Raw genomic sequence first — 21,644 nt, 5'->3', positions numbered from 1 at the left:
CTCCCCCTCTCCCACCCTCCCTCCCACATTTTACTCAGGTGCTGCACACATTTGCATACATGCTGTCTATTCCATTCATCTACTGCAGAGCTGGGCAAATATTTTGACTCGGGTGGCCATATTGAGAGAAAAATGTGTGTATAAATCATATAGGGCAGTGGTCCCCAACCACCAGTCCGGGGACCGGTACCGGTCCGTGACGCACAGAAATATTAATTAATTTACAAACCCCGTTTCCATATGAGTTGGGGAATTGTGTTAGATGTAAATATAAGCGGAATACAATGATTTGCAAATCATTTTCAACCCATATTCAGTTGAATATGCTACAAAGACAACATATTTGATGTTCAAACTGATAAACTTTTTTTTTTTGTGCAAATAATCATTAACTTTAGAATTTGATGGCAGCAACACGTGACAAAGAAGTTGGGAAAGGTGGCAATAAATACTGATCAAGTTGAGGAATGCTCATCAAACACTTATTTGGAACATCCCACAGGTGAGCAGGCTAATTGGGAACAGGTGGGTGCCATGATTGGGTATAAAAGTAGATTCCATGAAATGCTCAGTCATTCACAAACAAGGATGGGGCGAGGGTCACCACTTTGTCAACAAATGGGTGAGCAAATTGTTGAACAGTTTAAGAAAAACCTTTCTCAACCAGCTATTGCAAGGAATTCAGGGATTTCACCATCTACGCTCCGTAATATCATCAAAGGGTTCAGAGAATCTGGAGAAATCACTGCACATAAGCAGCTAAGCCCGTGACCTTTCATCCCTTGGGCTGTACTGCATCAACAAGCGACATCAGTGTGTAAAGGATATCACCACATGGGCCCAGGAACACTTCAGAAACCCACTGTCAGTCACTACAGTTGGTCGCTACATCTGTAAGTGCAAGTTAAAACTCTCCTATGCAAGGCGAAAACCGCTTATCAACAACACCCAGAAACGCTGTCGGCTTTGCTGGGCCTGAGCTCATCTAAGATGGACTGATACAAAGTGGAAAAGTGTTCTGTGGTCTGACGAGTCTACATTTCAAATTGTTTTTGGAAACTGTGGACGTCGAGGAAAAGAACCATCCGGATTGTTATAGGCGCAAAGTTGAAAAGCCAGCATCTGTGATGGTATGGGGGTGTATTAGTGCCCAAGACATGGGTAACTTACACATCTGTGAAGGCGCCATTAATGCTGAAAGGTACATACAGGTTTTGGAGCAACATATGTTGCCATCTAAGCAACGTTATCATGGACGCCCCTGCTTATTTCAGCAAGACAATGCCAAGCCACGTGTTACATCAACGTGGCTTCATAGTAAAAGAGTGCGGGTACTAGACTGGCCTGCCTGTAGTCCAGACCTGTCTCCCATTGAAAATGTGTGGCGCATTATGAAGCCTAAAATAGCACAAGGGAGACCCCCGAACTGTTGAACAACTTAAGCTGTACATCAAGCAAGAATGGGAAAGAATTCCACCTGAGAAGCTTCAAAAATGTGTCTCCTCAGTTCTAAAAAAAATTATGTAGAACGTCCGGCGGGCTGGATTGAAAATCTTAATGGGCTGCATGTGGCCCGCGGGCCGTATTTTGCCCAGTCTGATCAGGGGCCGTACTTATCAAGCTTCTTAGAGTGCCATTTTACACTTAAGTCCTGAGAATTTGCGAAATTTAGTCCTACTCTCAAACTTAAGAATACAAGCTTTTTATCAACGTTCTTAAGTCTAAGAATCACTCCTACTCTCCACGATATTTAAGAGACCTTCAGAGGTGTCTTAAGTGGTTAGGAGTTGCCAGCAGGGGATGGCACTGAGGCGAGAGAGACGTGCGCGAACGTTCAGGGAACGGAACAATGTTTTGTTTTTTTTTGATGACGAGCAGCTGATCAAACGGTATCATTTAGACAGAGCGGATATTATTTTTGTCACAGATTTAATACTTTTCGATTCCTTGTTGATTTCTGCATGTGTCTGCAGTGGGCTAGTATATATAGAGCCACCCACACCAGTTTCAAATTAGTTGCCTAATTAATGAATTGGAAAGAAAATGTTATGACAGTAGCGTATGTGTGTGGCCGTGAGGTGAGTGACGTCAGTGAGTGTGTGGGCGATAGAAGAGAGGGAGCGGTAGCGTGAGTGCCGGCGGGGACTAGTTTGTTTTGTATTATTTTGTAGTTTATTGTCAAAATATACACTCCCATTGTCCACTTAAATATTTCCAAGATATTTCTTTATTCTTAGACAACGGATTCCCTTCCGTGATTGGTCATTTCTATGGACACAGAAATGACGTCACCTAAAATTGCGTTTACGGCACATAGTAATGTCGTAATTCAGCTCTGAGTGTGACACTTAAGATTCAGTCCTACACTTCGCTGAAAGTGTGAGTAAGACGCTTGATAACTAACTTTTAAGTGCAGCTTTCAGCGAAGAATTTATTTACTCTTAAGTCAACTCTTAGCAGACTTCTTAGGAGTAATTCTAAGAAGCTTGATAAGTACGGCCCCTGATCTACAGCCATTGTTGACCAATTCTGTAGAAAGTAGTCAGTGTTGAGCAAGTCAAGTCAAGTCAAGTCAACTTTATTTATATAGCACGTTTTCAACAACTTTTAGATTGAACCAAAGTGCTTTACAGGTTAAAAAAGCATGGAGACAAAAACCCAAAAAACAAACAAAGACCATAAACAATGAATGTGCTAAACAAGATAGTGCAAATGCAATACGGTAAAAGGGGTCGAATAAAAAGTTTTAAAAAAAAATTTGCAGAATAAAAATAATAATAATAAAAGTGCGACAAATTGAAAAAAAAATACAACTAAAGCGAAGGGGTGGGAGGGACTAGAAATGGGCGGACTCAGCTCGGGTCAAAGGCCAGCGAGAAGAGGTAGGTCTTAAGCACATAAACAGTGTACATAATTAGGCCACCTCCAGCTTGGTATCGATGCTGCGTGTGCATCATGTGAGCGTCTGAGTGCTTCCAGCAGCCAGCTGGTGACCGCAGTACATACCTGTGCTCGCTGACATGTACTAACTCCCTCTTCCTGCGGGCCATGGCGGAGGAACGCGCAGCAGTCAGTCATGAAGGTATAGCCGACGCTCAGGGAAGGGCGGGGGGGGGGGGGGGGGGCTGTTACGGACAACGAGAGCGGTTGAAGTGAAGAAAGAGTGGAGGATAAAAGGCAGGAGTTGCTCAAGGCCATGGACGCTGGTGAGGAGGGAGAGGAAGAGGGAAATCATTAACCAGCACCTGTCTGTCACCGCAGACCAGTGGTTGTCAAACCTTTTTCCCCCGAGTACCACCTCAGACAAAAATTGGCTCTCCAAGTCCCATCATAGCGGCCAACATTAAATTACTGTAGTGTAGAAGACCTAAGTATTCATTAAAAACAAGGCACAGGTGTTATTTACAAGTGTATTTAATATGTTTGGCCACTGTAACATTACACACATTTTGATGAGTAACACTGTGTTTGTATGTAGGACTAGGGTTGCAAAATTCCGGGAATATTCAAAGTTGAAATATTTCCATGGGAATTAACGGGAATTAATGGGAATAAACATTGAATGCCACATGCTCGATCTTGCAATATGATTATTAGCTAAAACAACCTGATTTAATGCAAATTCAGTAGAATTTCAACCCTGCACGGTGCATTCCTCCATCCCATGTGCAGTGCATTCTGCCATCACATGCACAGATAATTCCCAGCACGCAACAGCAGGGCTATTGAGGCCACACTAGTATTTGAGCCCAAGGACTTCATCCAGTCAGGTAAGTGTTGGTGATATTACTGGGGTAAAAATATTTGATCTATGGTATTTAAGTTTAGTAGAGGTGTAATTGCTTGTTACTCTATGACTGTAGACTACTCCAGCAGATGATTTTGGGGCCAATATCTCTAGCTAGCTAGGTTTATGTACCACCACAGTCTCATAATGAACCGGAAATATTTCTCCGTTAGCCGTGATGCTAATTTTCTCTATGTTAAATCCCATTCATTTATGCTAACAAACAACATTAGTGATCCGAATTGACCTTTTTTGTGATCTGTAAAGTTAGCAAACACTCAATCAAAACGTGTAGTTTCCTCCGTCTTCTGTTCTGCTAGCCATTCTGTTGTCATACAAGAATGTAGGTTATAGTTTAGTTATAGTGAGTGTTCATTTATTCATCGAGCCTATTTCTATTCATTTGTCCATCAGTAAAATATTTTTAAAGACTACTCCAATTGTTTAGCTGACTATTTATATATGTGTGTGGCATTGCATTAGTGTTTTACAAGAATAAATAAATATAGAAAAGTCTGATAATATCGGCCTGACGATATTATCGGCCGTTAAATGTTTTAAAATTTAATATCGGAAATTATCGGTATCGTTTTTTTATTATCGGTATCGTTTTTTTTGTGTTTTTTTTTATTAAATCAACATAAAAAACACAAGATACACTTACAATTAGTGCACCAACCCAAAAAACCTCCCTCCCCCATTTACACTTATTCACACTCATTCACACAAAAGGGTTGTTTCTTTCTGTTATTAATATTCTGGTTCCTACATTAATATATCAATATATATCAATACAGTCTGCAAAGGATACAGTCCGTAAGCTGGTCCACTAATAGTACTAACCTGTAACAGTTAATTTTACTCATTTTCATTAATTACTAGTTTCAATGTAAATGTTTTTATATTGTTTTACTTTCTTTTTTATTCAAGAAAATGTTTTTAATTTATTTATCTCATTTTTTTTATTTTTAAAAAGGACCTTATCTTCACCATACCTGGCTGGTTGTCCAAATTAGGCATAATAATGTGTTAATTCCACGATTGTATATATCGGTATCGGTTGATATTGGTATCGGTTGATATTGGTATCAGTAATTAAAGAGTTGGACAATATCGGAATATCGGATATCGGCAAAAAGCCATTATCGGACATCCCTAAATAAATATAAACAGAATAATGCCACGTATACCATCTGATGTGTGGAGACATTTCACCCCGACCAATGTAGGCGGAAAGGCTGTGTACATTTGCAAATACTGTGCAAAGACAGTGTTTCCCACACATTCATTTATTTGTGGCGGCCCGCCACGAAAGAATTAAGGCCGCCACAAATAGATTTTTTTTTTGGTTTGTTTTGGGGGTTTTTTGTCCAGCTTCTCAGGCAAATCATATAGTTGATGTAGATGCCCATATCGGCTGTTCAGATTTACTTTACAAAAGAGAAGTGTAGGATCAAGATTTTTGGAGCTCTTTGATCAGTGGATCAGATGTTTGATGAAGCTCTGTGTCTATCTACCACCACTACTGTTTTCTGTTTATTTGTTACTGACTGTGGCAGGACACCTCTGCCTCTGTTTCACTTTATGTTGCTGGTAAATAATATGGTTGTAGTAGTAGGCTAAAGTTCAATTATTTAGTATGCACTAATTAAAGGGGCAGAGCTTTAAGAGAAATTTTAGCTTTTATACTTTTATAAGATATATTTTTTGTAAGAACCACAATTAAAAAATATATTTCAGTGAATAACTTAATGTTCAAATCTGTATATAAATATGAACATAAAGTGTTGTAATTATATTGTAAAAGGATGGATGGATGGATGGATGGACGTTTAAAACAAAACTGTTATTATTAATTAGTAAGTATACATTTTTTGAGCCTTTTTAGAGAAAATCATATCATTGTAGTACATTATGCAAATTACTCGATGATGTCATGGTGACCACGCCCATAGCCACGCCCCCACCGCCACAGGTATCTTGGCAGTTTATGGGAAACACTGAAAGAGCTACGTCAAAAATGCCCCAAAGATGCATTTATTATTGGGCACTTGTCTATAGACAAGTGCCCAATAATAAATCATTATTGTAATTCCCCATTAATTCCCATGGACGGTGTCCAACTTTGAATAATCAAAAAATGGTCAATATTTCCAAACTTCCCGAGCTTAACTTCCCGTGGTAAATTTCCGTAAATTTCCAGGAAACTTTCCACCCCTTTGCAACCCTATATAGCAGGAGTGTCAAACTCATTTTAGATCGGGGGCCACATGGAGAAAAATCTACTCCCAAGTGGGCCGGACTGGTAAAATCACGGCACGATAACTTCAAAATAAAGACAACTTCAGATTGTTTTCTTTCTTTAGAAATAGAACAAGCACATTCTGAAAATGTACAAATCATAATGTTGTTGGGTTTTTTTACACTTGCATGTTGCGGTTGATAGTATTCTATCTTTATTTTTCGTTATTTATACTTTCTGAATGATAATGTTCATTGGTCAACTCATTGGTGTTAATATTCAATCTATAAAGATAAAAAATAATATCAAAATCAAATTACAGGATGTTATTAATGTAGTTTGCTCATTTTCCTCGACTGGTGCTCTAACATGTGGTTTTTTTTTTTTTTACATATGTAGCATCATCTACAAAGATACAAATAATTGCTATAGCGACATCTAGTGGACACATTTAGAACGGTTTCTTTTATTCAAAAATTCCGGCTCATTTTTATACTTAGCAAACTCATACCGCGGGCCGGATAAAAGCTGTTCGCGGGCCTGATCCGGCCCTCGGGCCGTACGTTTGACACCCCTGCTATATAGGACAATAAAACACTGTACTTTAATCAAGTGATTCTTTGGCGTACCACTCGATGGAGCCCGTGTACCACAGTTTAAGAATCACTGCCTTAGAACTTTTGCACTCATCTAACCATATATCAGCTGTGAAACCGTGGTATCATCTGCATTAGTACACACTTTCACATACTGTGTGTGCACACATGCACAATCTAAGAAAGACCTGGGCAAAATACGGCCCACGGGCCCCATGCGGCCCGTTAAGATTTTCAATCCGGCCCGCCGGACGTTCTACATATTTTTTTAGACCTTTAACATCAAAACTGTCGCCGCCATTATGATGTGCAGTGCTGTCTTGAACTATAGAAAGTATTTCAATGGTTGAAATCTGCGCTTTTGAGTGTTATAGGAGTTATTACGGTAATCTACGTCACAGCAGCTCAGACGAGGAACAAAGCAGAGTGGGCGGGGTTTGTTTTCAGAAGCGCGTGCGTCAGAAACAGATGCGGAAGCAGATTTTTACGTGATAATATATCATATTGTAGGTGTTTATTACACCTTGCCTTCATATTTTGCTGTTTGTTGCATTTTTGTTGTTTTTTTGCTTGATTGTAAAAGATACACAACTATCGAGGAGCTGGTCTGAGAAGTAAAAGAGGAACGACGTTCAGGGGGTGATCAAGGGTGATGGGTCAAATGCAGAGAATTATTTCGCCACACCTAGTGTGTGTGTGACAATCATTGGTAACTTTAATATACAGTATATATGTCAAATATATATATTGTATATATATATGACCTTCCTTTGAGCAGATTGAGTTTCTGGAGCATCACATTTGTGGGGTCAATTAAATGCTCAAAATGGCCAGAAAAAGACAACTTTCATCTGAAACTCGACAGTCTATTCTTGTTCTTAGAAATGAAGGCTATTCCACAAAATTGTTTGGGTGACCCCAAACTTTTGAACGGTAGTGTATATACTGTATATATATATATATATATATATATATATATATATATATATATATATATATATATATATATATATATATATATATATATATACTGTATATATATATATATATATATATATATATATATATATATATATATATATATATATATATATATATATATATATATATATATATATATATATACTGTGTATATATACATGTATACATATCTACACATATGTATATAAATAAATATATGTTTATAAATATTTATATATAATAAGTCTTTTTTCCCAATGCTCAAATCTTAACTTCAGATCTATTGATATAAAGTTGGATTTATTTATTTTTTATACCTTTTATGCCTTTTTTGTTCAAGAAAACCCTGTTTTTACGGTAAACACGACATATCTAACATTTTTCCCCAAACAGATAAAAGTGGAATAATTGATGTGAAGTAATTGGAGCCCTAAATCGGTCAATCATTCATAACATTGATTTTAATTCATTATTATTTATTTTACTAATGACAGCTTAAAAAAAACTAACATTTTCAGGGATCTAAAAGGGCCCCACTCATAAAAGTCTCTAAAAAAAAGTTAATAAATGATTCTGTTTTTTACTTTAAATCTATCCATCGATTATAAGTATTTATCATTTTTGTGTGTGTTTGTTTTATGCCCATATTGTCATAGAAAACTTAGTTTTTATGGCAAACACAAAATATGCAACGTTTTCCCAAAAAAAATATTTCAAAATGGAATATTTGTTACAAAGTAGTTGAATTCTTAAGTCAATTTATATCAACACTGATTTTAATTCATTACTTTTCTGAGCAATGACAGTTTTGAAAAAAAGCCAGCATGGCACCTTTGTTTCATTACATTTCCCCTGTTTGCTATATTTTCCACTTTGTATTTTTTTGGAATGTTCAACGGGCCGTTAAAAAATTAACTGCGGGCCGCAAATGGCCCCCGGGCCGCACTTCGGACATCACTGCTTTAGACAATAGATCAGTGGTTCTTAACCTTGTTGGAGGTACCGAACCCCACCAGTTTCATATGTGCACTCACTGAACCCTTCTTTAGTAAAAACTAAAATGTTGTTTTTCAAATTCAAGACAAAGTTATTATATGTTTTTGGTAACACTTTAGTATGGGGAACATATTCTAAGTAACAAAGACTTAATTTAGAGTTTTTTGGACATGAGGGGAACATATTCTAAGTAAAAAAGACTTAATTTAGAGTTATTTGGTTAGGGTTAGGGGGTTAGGGCCAGGGTTAGAGGGTTAGGGTTATAATAAGGCCATGCCGCTTAAAGGCCTACTGAAAGCCACTACTACCGACCACGCAGTCGGATAGTTTATATGTCAATGATGAAATCTTAACATTGCAACACATGCCAATACGGCCAGGTTAACTTATAAAGTGCAATTTTAAATTTCCCGCTAAACTTCCGGTTGAAAACATCTATGTACGATGACGTTTGCGCGTGACGTCAATCGTTGAACCGGAAGTATTGGTACACCCTTGAATCCAATACAAAAAAGCTCTGTTTTCATCGCAAAATTCCACAGTATTCTGGACATCTGTGTTGGTGAATCTTTTGCAATTTGTTTAATGAACAATGAAGACTGCAAAGAAGAAAGTTGTAGGTGGGATCGGTGTATTAGCGGCGGACTAGAGCAACACAACCAGGAGGACTTTGAGATGGATAGCAGACGCGCTAGCCGCCGACCTCACATTCCTCCGTCTCCGGGCCGCCAACCGCATCTATGATCGTCGCTCCGTCGATTGCTGGAACGCAGGTGAGCACGGGTGTTGATAAGCAGATGAGGGCTGGCGTAGGTGGATAGCTAATGTTTTTATCATAGCTCTGTGAGGTCCCGTTGCTAAGTTAGCTTCAATGGCGTCGTTAGCAAAAGCATTGTTAAGCTGGAAAGCATTAACCGTGTATTTACATGTCCATGGTTTAATAGTATTGTTGATTTTCTGTCTATCCTTCCAGTCAGGGGTTTATTTATTTTGTTTCTATCTGCAGTTAAGCCCGATTCTATCACTTTAGCTCCGTAGCTAAAGAGCTTCGCCGATGTATTGTTGTGGAGATAAAAGTCACTGTGAATGTCAATTTCGCGTTCTCGACTCTCATTTTTCAAGAGGATATAGTATCCGAGGTGGTTTAAAATACAAATCCGTGATCCACGATAGAAAAAGGAGAAAGTGTGGAATCCAATGAGCCAGCTTGTACCTAAGTTACGGTCAGAGCGAAAAAAAAATACATCCTGCACTGCACTCTAGTCCTTCACTCTGACGTTCCTCATCCACGAATCTTTCATCCTCGCTCAAATTAATGGGGTAATCGTCGCTTTCTCGGTCCGAATCGCTCTGACTGCTGGTGTAAACAATGGGGAAATGTGAGGAGCCCTTCAACCTGTGACGTCACGCTACTTCTGGTACGGGCAAGGCTTTTTTTTATGAGCGACCAAAAGTTGCGAACTTTATCGTCGATGTTCTCTACTAAATCCTTTCAACAAAAATATGGCAATATTGCGAAATGATCAAGTATGACACATAGAATGGATCTTCTATCCCCGTTTAAATAAAATAATTTCATTTCAGTAGGCCTTTAAAGCATTAAGTACTTAATAATGACTAGTTAAGAGCCAATATGTTACTAATTTGCATGTTAATAAGCAACTAATTAATGGTGAATATGTTCCCCATACTAAAGTGTTACCATGTTTTATTATTGGTGCACAAAATGAACCGTGCATGAACATCACCTTGTTCAAAGAACAAAACCAACGCAGTGCATTAACTCACAACAAATTACACACCTGCAAATCAGTGAGACTTCAGCTGTCGCCGTATCCGTAATACGCCCGATAGGGAGAAGTTTTTATTTACACGACGAGTTGGGTGTGTCTTGACCTCCGCCGAACCCCTGAGCCCGACTCACCGAACCCCTAGGGTTCGATCCAACCCAGGTTAAGAACCACTGCAATAGATGGATATAGACTTCCTAAACAGGTGAGTTAAAGACAGTAGTATAGATTTCAGGTATTAAAGTAGTTACCTGAGATCCAAAGCTGTTCCAATTTCCTTCAGTTAGATTGGGCCATAGAAAGAAAAACATGCAGGACAGAGGACAAGGTTAGTCACAGTTTGCTGCAGCACGTGACTGATTTGCAGCTGTCGGCCAGCATTAAACCTTTCTTTCAATTGCTATGTGCTGCACAAGTATTTGGGATATTTCAACATGTGTCTTCCACCTACATAAATGGAGGGAAAACAGGGTTTTTTTTTATGCTGGTAAATGTGTGCATTGAAATCTATGTCATGAGAAGACAACTATATTGTAGCAATTGAACTTCCACTTTCGCAATTTCTCATTTGGACTGTAATTGTGCTTTTGATCCACTGCATTGGTCCCAGTGAAATGAGTCACGACAGGATAAGCATTTAATTAGGAACAAAGTCTATGAGTTGTGTCACCTGGCCAGACGCCACGTTTATGTATCACGTTGCAGAGCTGCAGGCTGGAAAAGTCTTAAAGATGTGGAATCTGATGAGGGAAAATCAAGTGACAGGTTTAATGCCTTTTTTATGTGATGAGGTCAAGTTCACCATCAAACCTGTCATGACAAAAACTAAACATGATAACCATTTTGAGGTTATAGTTTATTGGCAAGGGGTATTTTTTGTGATTGTTTTATATGCTGCTGAACACACATGCATTTCCCCAGGGCACATTAATAAGGTATATATAGATGTATTTTTTTTTTTTTAAAGGAATGTATAAAACATATTTGAATAATTGGAGTCTAATACTCTTATTGCATTAGTGTACATGGCATAGTGCAAAACATTGGTAACACTGCCCTCTGCTGGTTGAATTGGAGAACACACAGACACTGTTAATATAATCCTGATGCTGTATTCTTTCTTGTAGAGCAGGGGTCACCAACGCGGTACCCGCGGGCACCAGGTAGCCCGTAAGGACCAGATGAGTAGCCCGCTGGCCTGTTCTAAAAATAGCTCAAATAGCAGCACTTACCAGTGAGCTGCCTCTATTTTTTTAAATTTTATTTATTTACCAACAAGCTGGTCTCGCTTTGCTCGACAATTTTAATTCTAAGAGAGACAAAACTCAAATAGAATTTGAAAATCCAAGAAAATATTTAAAGACTTGGTCTTCACTTGTTTAAATAAATACATTATTTTTTTTTACTTTGCTTCTTATAACTTTCAAAAAGACAATTTTAGAGAAAAAATACAACCTTAAAAATGATTTTAGGATTTTTAAACACATATACCTTTTTACCTTTTAAATTCCTTCCTCTTCTTTCCTGACAATTTAATTTAATGTTCAAGTATTTTATTTTTTTTATTGTAAAGAATAATAAATACATTTTAATTTAATTCTTCATTTTAGCTTCTGTTTTTTTGACGAAGAATATTTGTGAAATATTTCTTCAAACTTATTATGATTAAAATTCAAAAAAATTATTCTGGCAAATCTAGAAAATCTGTAGAATCAAATTTAAATCTTATTTCAAAGTCTTTTGAATTTCTTTTAAAATTTTTGTTCTGGAAAATCTAGAAGAAATAATGATTAGTCTTTGTTAGAAATATAGCTTCGTCCAATTTGTTATATATTTTAACAAAGTGTTGATTGGATTTTAACCTATTTAAAACATGTCATCAAAATTCTAAAATTAATCTTAATCAGGAAAAATTACTAATGATGTTCCATAAATTATTTTTTAAATTTTTTCAAAAAGATTCGAATTAGCTAGTTTTACTCTTCTTTTTTTCAGTTGAATTTTGAATTTTAAAGAGTCGAAATTGAAAATAAACTATGTTTCAAAATTTAATTTTCATTTTTTTTCGTGTTTTCTCCTCTTTTATACCGTTCAATTAAGTGTAAATATCATTCATTATTAATAATAACATAGAGTTAAAGGTAAATTGAGCAAATTGGCTATTTCTGGCAATTTATTTAAGTGTGTATCAAACTGGTAGCCCTTCGCATTAATCACTACCCAAGAAGTAGCTCTTGCTTTCAAAAAGGTTGGTGACCCCTGTTGTAGAGTAACACTTCTCACTATACAGAACTTTATTGAAAACAATACACCTGCTCAGGGCAAAGGGTGAACCCATATTGATTTTTTTTGTTTCACTGTTAACAATTGAATACATTAACTTGAAGTTGAAATAACACTACAAACAGTTTTGTTTTTGTCAGCCTTCTCATTCTTCACCCGCAGATGATACTCCAGCTAGTACTTTATGAATAACGATATGATACTAAATGCTGTAAATATATAAATAAATATGCTGTAAACTTCACAAAACCAGTGAAGTTGGCACGTTGGGTGAATCGTAAATAAAAGACAAAATACAATGATTTGCAAATCCTTTTCAACTTACACAATTGAATAGACTGCAAAGAGAAGATACTTCTTGTTTGAACTGAGACAAAAAAAAATTATTAGTAAATAATCATTAACTTAGAATTTAATGGCAGCAACACATTGCAAGAAAGTTGGCACAGGGGCATTTTAACCACTGTGTTACATGGCCTTTCCTTTTAACAACACTCAGTTAACGTTTGGGAACTGAAGAGACCAATTTTTTAAGCTTTTCAGGTGGATCCCATTCTTGCTTGATGTACAGCTTAAGTTGTTCAACAGTCCGTTGTGGTATTTTAGGCTTCATAATGCGCCACACGTTTTCAACGGGAGACAGGTCTGGACTACAGGCAGGCCAGTCTTACTACGAAGCTACGCTGTTATAACATGTGGCTTGGCATTGTCTTGCAGACATAAGCAGGGGCGTCCAGGAAAAATACCTTACATGGATGGCAACATATGTTGCTCCAAAAGCTGTATGTACCTTTCAGCATTAATGGTGCCTTCACAGATGTGGAAGTTACCCATGTCTTGGGCACTAATACACCCCCATACCATCACAGATGCTGGCTTTTCAACTTTGCGCCTAGAACAGTCCGAATGGTTCTTTTCCTCCTTGGTCCGGAGGGCACGTCCAGTTTCCAAAAACAATTTGAAATGTGGACTCGTCAGACAATAGAACACTTTTCCACTTTGTATCAGTCCATCTTAGATGAGCTCGGGCCCAGCAAAGCCGGCGGTGTTTCTGGGTGGTGTTGATAAATGGCTTTTGCTTTGCATTGCAGTTTTAACGTGCACTTACAGATTTAGCAACAAACCGTAGTTACTGATAGTGGTTTTCTGAAGTGTTCCTGGGACTATGTGGTGATATCCTTTACACACTGATGTCGCTTTTTGATGCAGTACCGCCAAAGGCATCCAAGGTCACGGGCATTGCCGCTTACGTGCAGTGATTTCTCCAGATTCTCTGAACCTTTTGATGATATTACGGACCGTAGATGGTGAAATACCTAAATTCCTTGCAATAGCTGGTTGAGAAATGTTGTTCTTAAACTGTTGGACAATTTGCTCACACATTTGTTGACAAAGTGGTGACCCTCGCCCCATCCTTGTTTGTGAATGACTGAGCATTTCATGGAAGCTGCTTTTATACCCAATCATGGCACCCACCTGTTCCCAATTAGCCTGTTCACCTGTGGGATGTTCCAAATAAGTGTTTGATGAGCATTCATACTTTCTCAGTCTTTTTTGCCACTTGTGCCAGCTTTTTTGAAACATGTTGCAGGCATCAAATTCCAAATGAGCTAATGTTTGCAAAAATTAATGTTTTCCAGTTCGAAGGTTAAGTAACTTGTATTAGCAGTCTATTCAACTGAATATAGGTTGAAAAGGATTTGCATATCATTGTATTCTGTTTTTATTTATGATTTACACAATGTGCCAACTTCACTGGTGTTGGGTTTTGTACATTGATTGCATGATTTAATTCCACATTATTTCATTTTGACATTGAATTCATCTAGTTCATATAAAACAAAATGCTGATATGTTAAATGTACACTTCTCTGTACATTTAAAAAAAAGTTCCTTTACCTTAATTCAGTGTAATACTAATAATAATAATAGCGCAATACGCATTTAAGAAATGATTTTGACAGGTCATATACACTACCGTTCAAAAGTTTGGGGTCACATTGAAATGTCCTTATTTTTGAAGGAAAAGCACTGTACTTTTCAATGAAGATAACTTTAAACAAGTCTTAACTTTAAAGAAATACACTCTATACATTGCTAATGTGGTAAATGACTATTCTAGCTGCAAATGTCTGGTTTTTGGTGCAATATCTACATAGGTGTATAGAGGCCCATTTCCAGCAACTATCACTCCAGTGTTCTAATGGTACAATGTGTTTGCTCATTGGCTCAGAAGGCTAATTGATGATTAGAAAACCCTTGTGCAATCATGTTCACACATCTGAAAACAGTTTAGCTCGTTACAGAAGCTACAAAACTGACCTTCCTTTGAGCAGATTGAGTTTCTGGAGCATCACATTTGTGGGGTCAATTAAACGCTCAAAATGGCCAGAAAAAGAGAACTTTCATCTGAAACTCGACAGTCTATTCTTGTTCTTAGAAATGAAGGCTATTCCACAAAATTGTTTGGGTGACCCCAAACTTTTGAACGGTAGTGTATATATTTGTGAAAATATGTAAATCAGTTATTTTCAAACTTTGGTACGCGGGCTCTATCTGCAGGGGCGGATTAAGAAATTTTGGCCCCCTGGGCCTGACATGGTCTTGGCCCCTCAACCCCCCGCGCGTGTGGGCGCACACACACGCACGCACTATGCAAGAAATACTGTATACTGTGAACAGACATGCACACTGTACTGTACAGAAGAGTGCACATACTGCACACACACTATTAGGTATACCACACAGACACTGACAAGCACAGGTTTCACACAGACACAGGGGGAGGGGATAAATGGCCTAAAAATAAACATTTTTGAAAATGATTACGCCCACTTCAGTGATGGTGCATTGGGTCATTTGAGAGATATTATGTATTGGAAGTTGGTAGCTATCATGAAATAAACCCCCCAACCCACCCAAAAAACTAAATCGGACATGATTTTTGCCCCCTTTTCCTCCCTTCTATCATTAAAAATAAAATAATATCTTAGGAAAACACATTGGCATAACGGCAGCTGTGCAGCAAATTGAGGCTCAAAGTCTGTATCTATTTGTGGTTAAGCTTGAGGAGAAGGAGAAAGGTAAAATGATAACATGCATCGGAGAGCACCACAAAGAAAGGTGTAGGCCAGTTCATGGTACAAGGGCTGCATGCAGGTCAAGATAGCCCATTTCCAAGAATGCTATAGTGGCTGGACAGGCACTGGACATGTCCTGAACTCAGTGTCAGACGTGGCTGCCGAATACTTGGATGAAGTGAAGCAGCTGACAGATCTCATGCTGCCCCATCTGAAGACTGTCCTGGCCAGGCAGAGGATGGATGAGGAGACCTTCCCAATGGACCCTGTCAGTGAACAGGCTAGTAACATTGATGGCACCCCTGTGCACAACATTGGGATGGAGAGACAATGTGGCAAGGTGGACTACAAACTGAAGAAGTTGGGCACACTGAACGCAGTCAATAGGTCAATAATTTTACAGAAGAGCCAGGAGCTTCAGAGGTTTCAAGGCAGCAGCACAAGCAAAAAGGGAGGTTGAACTCAACTGGAGTAAATTCATGAAGGCAAAATTCGAGAGTAGGGCAGATGAGAAACAAGAGATGGCTCAAAGAAAGGAGAGCAAGAGACTAGACATGCTGGACACACTGAAATCTTTTGATGGCCCCTTCACGATAGTGGGGAAGTTGAAAAGTTCCTTGTGGATGAAAGTCTGCACAAGAATGCAAAGCTGCAGAGAATGAAGCTTGAGGTTCAGTTTGCCAGAGAAAGCACCAAGCTTCTGCCTAAAGTCAATCCTATCTTCACAATCCAGGTGACACTTCCCAGAAATGGCAAAAGTGCAATTCTCCAAGTCATAATGGATACTTAGAATTTTATGGTGGTGGTAAGTATTCATGAAAACAGGTAGCCTAACATTAGTGAATGGGTGAATTCTGGAAATAACCTAAAAATCTTACACAGTGCACCTTTAAGCAAGGGGTTTCTTTCGTGCTTTCAATTTTGCAAAATCATCCACCACATCATTGAAGTCCAACTCTCTTGTCAGCTCACTCTCAATTGCCATTAGAGATAACGCATGTAATCTTTTCTGAGTCATTCTTGTGCGCAGCTCATTTTTTACTCTTGACAAAAGAGAGAATGAGCGTTCTCCCTCACAGTTACTGACCGGTAGAGTGAGAAAAATCTGTAGCGCAATGTATGTATTAGGAAACGTAGGCTGTAGTCCAAAATGTATTATTGTTTTGAGCAGTCCTGAAGGGGTCCTCTCCTCATCAGTGTTGTTGAGCTGTATAAAAGATTTGAACTGTATAAGCTCCTGTCCAAGACTTTCATTGAGGTCAGATGGGTATGATTCAGTGAGAATCTTGGCCTTGTGAAGGACTGAAGCATTGGACTCTGTATCCAAAGAGAAAAGGACACTGAACAAATTGTTCAGATGTTTGTAGGCCTCCAGACGGTGATTAAGGCTTGAACTCAGTTGATCAATAGAGGCAATAAATGTCTCTATTTGAAACAGTTGCCTTCCCTCAAGCACAACATCTGGGGATGCTGATTCATCAGCAAACTTTTTACGTTTCCTCGTCCGTTCAGCCCTGTAAGATGGGGTGCCACCCAACATGTTTAAGGCTTTCTGCTCAAAATGATCAAATAGATCTCTTTGGGAGAGAACAAAGGTGCGCAGAGATTCCAGCAATCTAACTGCTGTACCAAGGTCCATGTCTGCTTTTTGAAGTTGCAGACTTGTGGCCTGAAATCTGGAAAGAACAGTGTCCCAAAAGCCTGCCATGAAGGCCATCTCAAGTGAATCCAGCTTCCGCACTAGACTGTCAGCTTCAGTTCGTGTGTCTCGTTTCTCTGTGTCATCAGTGGAAATAACCTGTAGTGCTGCTTTTATTTTACTGTAGTTCTGCCACAGTGCTTTGGTAGATTCTGCACGGCAACTCCAACGCGTGTTGGATAAAGCTTTAAGTGTGAGATCTATGTTGGAATTGCCAAATACCCTGTCCCATCGGTGTGTGGATGCAGTTGTGAAGTTGTAAATAGACTGAATCAAGTCAAAATACTTAGAGACTTCATTTCCACATCTGTCAATGCTGTTGACTCCCACCAAATTCAAAGAGTGAGCTGCACATGGAATATAGTGTATTAATGGGTTGCTTTTCTTTAAGTGAGCCTGCAACCCATTATACCTCCCTGACATGTTGCTGGCATTATCATAAGCCTGCCCCCTGCAATTTGACAGCTCTAACCCTAGATTTTCCAACACAGACATGACACAGTTAGCCAAACTTTCACCTGTATGGCTAGTAATGGGCTCAAAACCCACAAAGCGTTCAACAACACTGCCCTCTTTGCTAACAAAACGGAATATGAATGTCAATTGGTCCACATGAGATAAATCTGGGGTTGAATCCACAATGATAGAGTAGTATTTGCTTGCTTGCAGTTCATCTGCTATAGCCTGTTTGGTTTTTGCACCCATCAATTCAATGAATTCCTCACAAATGGTGGAGGACAGATATGAGGTATTACCTCGACCCATCTGCCCAAACTTTCTGATGTGATCCTTTAGAAAGGGATCAAATTCAGCCAGGACCTCCAGAATACCAAGGTAGTTCCCATTGAGAGGAGACCCTAACGATTCATTTTTACCCCTAAATGCAAGGCCCCTTTCTGCAAGGAATTTAATGACTGCAACAACTCTTTGTAACACCTGCCTCCAATAGCTGCTCTCTGCCTGAAACTGTTTGAACAGGTCTGCATCAACTGTGGCACCTTTGGCGCGGTTCAAGACTGCTTGCATGCAGGTTATGTGCTAAGCACTTCGCTCATGTTCACCAAATCTTTCTGAGTGTTTCCAATCACAATAGCCTGTCACAAAAGAATGCGTTTTTGGGGAAAACAGTTTGCATGCAAAGCAGTAAACATTACCAGTAGAGGGAGAGTACATCAGCCACTCTCTTTGTACTCGTTGTCCATTGGGCAAGTGTGAAGTAAAATGTTCATTGTTTAGGCATCGGGTTTTGCCTCCTAGCCCACTGTTCCTCACAGAAGCTGGATAATGGCTGTGACGGTTGTGAAATGATTTTGCACCTCTTTGAATAAGAACTTCCTTCATTGACTCAGTGAGGGTCTCAGCCCATTTAGCGGGATCACTAGGTAGAGTTGTCACTGTAGATGGTGTTGAAGAAAGATTCAGCTCATTTTCTATGCTGTCCAGAGGTGCAGTGACCTCACATTCATCCGAGCAACTGGCTACTGCTGAATTGGTTGAATCATAAGCATCAGAAGCATTTGGTTCAGTGTCTACACTTGTAGTGGTCTCAGGATCTTGGGAGCTACATGCTAGCTCAGGTGCATTGCTAACCTTAGCTGAATTTGCAGTAGCATTTATAGAATTGCTTTCAGCAGATGTCTTTGTACTGAAGAAGCTGGAGATATTTGGAACACTCTCAAGTAAAACTGATTCCTTTTTTTTCTTTTCTTGCTGAATTTTTTTTCTAGCTCCTCCACTTAAACGTTTATGATCCATATTTCCCTTCTTTCTTTGCACATTGGCTCTTTGCCTATCACAACAGATAAACCAACTATGTGTGTGTGTGTGTGTGTGTGTGTGTGTGTGTGTGTGTGTGTGTGTGAGTTTGTTTGTGTGTTTATGATCGGTGCTGCTTCCTTCAAGTGTGTGAGGTGATTTAGAAAACTAGCAACCCAGCATCAACACTCCAAAGCAGAGAATAACAGCTTACTAGCATAGACAATTGAGAGCAGAGAATCAACTGATTCGTCTGATAGACAGCAGGAGAGCAGAGTGGTCAGTGATGATCGAATCAAGAAAATGTCTAAATGGCAAGGGAACAGACTGATTTGTACTGAGGAGAAAGAGAGAGAGAGCCAATTACAGTGAAATATATTCCAAAAGAGCCAAGTGACTAGCTGAAGGCAGGGACAAATGCCTTGGAGTGACCAACAAGAGTGCAAAGTACCAAATGGCAAAATGTGGAAAGACCAACAGGCAGATCTGCTTTTACCTCTTATCTTCACAACCAAAAAGTTGCTAAATGATGTTTTCAGTCGCTAGCCAGGTATGGCCAAAAGACGCGAAATCTAGCGGCAAAGTCGGTCAATCACACTGACAGTGAAACAAATATTTTGAAAAGATAATAATTGTACACCTTTGTGCACTTTAGTCTTCTATCTAAATATTTTCACAAAGGACACCAAGGCAGCTTGCTAGCTATGATGGGAGCAACAATGTCTGATAGACAGCAGGAGAGCAGAGTGGTCAGTGATGATCCAATCAAGAAAATGTCTAAATGGCAAGGGAACAGACTGATTTGTACTGAGGAGAAAGAGAGAGCCAAGTACAGTTAAATATATTCCAGAGCCAAGTGACTAACTGAAGGCAAAGACAACAGCCAGATACCTTAGCAGAGACCAACAAGAATTCAAAGTACCTAATAGCAAGATGGCGAGACCAACACAATAAATTGTATTAGGATTTAATTTATTAACGTTAATCTTAACAGCCAAAAAGTTGCTGAATAATGTTTGTAGTCGCTAGCCAGGTATGCCCAAAACAAGAGTCGCTAAACCTAGCAGCAAAGTTGCTTAATTGCAACACACTCTAGGATTCAGGGGAATTAAGGATAATAAAGATATTAATTGTACAACTTTTTGTACTTTTTTTCTAGTTTTTTGAGTCGCCAGCCATGTATGGCCAAAAGTCGCTAATTGAATGCCAACGTTGCTTAATCGCCAACACACTGGGACTCACTGAAGGACTGACTGAATAAAAAAGATAATTAAGATAATTGTGTACTTTTCTCTTCTGATATTTTCTCTAAGGACCCCAAGCTATCTGCAAGCAGCAATAATGTCTGACAGACAGGAGAGCAGAGTGGTCAGTGATGAATGGCAAGGGAACAGGCTGATTTGTACTGAGGAGAAAGAGAGAGAGAGAGCCAATTACAGTGAAATATATTCCAAAAGAGCCAAGTGACTAGCTGAAGGCAGGGACAAATGCCTTGGAGTGACCAAGAAGAGTGCAAAGTACCAAATGGCAAAATGTGGGAAGACCAACAGGAAGATCTGCTTTTACCACTTATCTTCACAACCAAAAAGTCGCTAAATGATGTTTTTAGTCGCTAGCCAGGTATGGCCAAAAGACGCGAAATCTAGCGGCAAAGTCGGTCAATCACACAGTGAAACAAATAATTTTAAAAAGATAGTAATCGTACAATGTCTTGTACTTTTGTCTTCTTTCTTAATATTTCTCAAAGGACACCAAAATGTCGCTATCTGCAGGCAGCTTGCTAGCTATGATGGCAGCAACAATGTACCTTAGAGTGACTGACCAACAAGAGCTCAAAGTACCTAATGGCAAAATGTGGAGAGACAGACACAATAAATTGCATTAAGATGAAGAGAACTGTTGCTATTATTAATCTTAACATCAACCAGAAAGTCGCTAAATGTCACCAGCCAGGTATGGCCAAAAGTCGCTTAATTGGCCACACACAGTAACAGAGAAACTAACAAAAAAAAGATCATAAAGATAATAGTTGTACAACTGTGTGTACTTTTGTCTTCTTTCTAAATATTTTCCCAAAGGACACCAAAATGTTGCTATCTGCAGGCGGGAGCGTGCCTATGTTCCCCGGGTCCTATGTTCCCCGGGTCCTATGTTCCCCGGTTGTTCCTGGGTCTTTGTATGCGACCGGGGAACTTAGGACCCTTTTTCTAAAAATGGGTCCTATGTTCCCTGCATTGTATCTGGCGAAATTGCGAAATTGTGCCCTGACCAAAACCATCCCTAAACCTAACCTGTCACAGGGCGTTGTGGAGCACTTTTTTTTGGCGAAATTGTGCCCTGACCAAAACTATCCCTAAACCTAACCTGCCACAGGGCGTTGTGGAGCACTTTTTTGGCGAAATTGTGCCCTGACCAAAACCATCCCTAAACCTAACCTGTCACAGGGCGTGCGGCAG

Source organism: Entelurus aequoreus, linkage group LG07 (genome assembly GCF_033978785.1).
Source record: "Entelurus aequoreus isolate RoL-2023_Sb linkage group LG07, RoL_Eaeq_v1.1, whole genome shotgun sequence".
NCBI lineage: Eukaryota > Metazoa > Chordata > Actinopteri > Syngnathiformes > Syngnathidae > Entelurus > Entelurus aequoreus.
The sequence above is the reverse complement of the archived record's forward strand: the minus strand, read 5'-3'. Positions refer to the sequence as shown.